This window comes from Daldinia caldariorum (assembly GCF_022478825.1).
Source record: "Daldinia caldariorum strain CBS 122874 unplaced genomic scaffold F4812scaffold_4, whole genome shotgun sequence".
Lineage (NCBI taxonomy): Eukaryota > Fungi > Ascomycota > Sordariomycetes > Xylariales > Hypoxylaceae > Daldinia > Daldinia caldariorum.
In genome coordinates this window covers 1853434-1854169 of record NW_025953040.1, presented here as the reverse complement: position 1 = coordinate 1854169, position 736 = coordinate 1853434, and positions in this window count along the sequence as shown.

The window sequence follows — 736 nt, the reverse complement described above, 5'->3', positions numbered from 1 at the left end:
CTTGTTTTAATGGCCAACTCGGATCTATTCAACCTATAGTAATAGGGGAGGCAGGCTACCTAATGGCTGGCAATGCCTACGTACCCTTGTCCGACTCAACTCAACCCAACTCAGCTCAACTCGTGATCCGTTGACATGCTATATCGCAAAGCGGATTTCTGTCTGACTTCCATAAGGAGAAATAACAAGAGCTGCACGAAATTCAGGAAGTCTGAAGCGGAACGTATTGGCCGGTTGCTCTCTAGGCCAAGATGTAAGCTCAGTCGGATAGGAAAATACCTATCGCAGTTCCTGAGATGATGCGGCAAGAACTTAGTTCGGGGAAATCTGGACAGAGGGAATGGAGGATTATATAGGCAAACACGACCCCGGAGGCGATTGTCCATGACCAAACATCAACGTGCATAACAATATATAGATCCTCCCGTCAATATCTCGTCAGGGTATCCACACCGCTCCGTCCCCCAAGCACCGGCTGTATGTACCAGGCGTATAGAAGAGCCCTTCGCGAAGAACTACCACTCCCAAATATTGACGACCCGTGGAATCTCATGGAGTAAGCAAGCAAGCGAGCAAGCGAGCGCGCGACCTCGTACCCCGGCGAGCAGAGCAACCCCTTTTAGTTTCATTGCATCGTCAGCTGCGGCAATTACCCGGGGGGGGGGGGGGGGGGGGGGGGGGGGGGGGGGGGGGGGGGGGGGGGGGGGGGGGGGGGGGGGGGGGGGGGGGGGGGGGT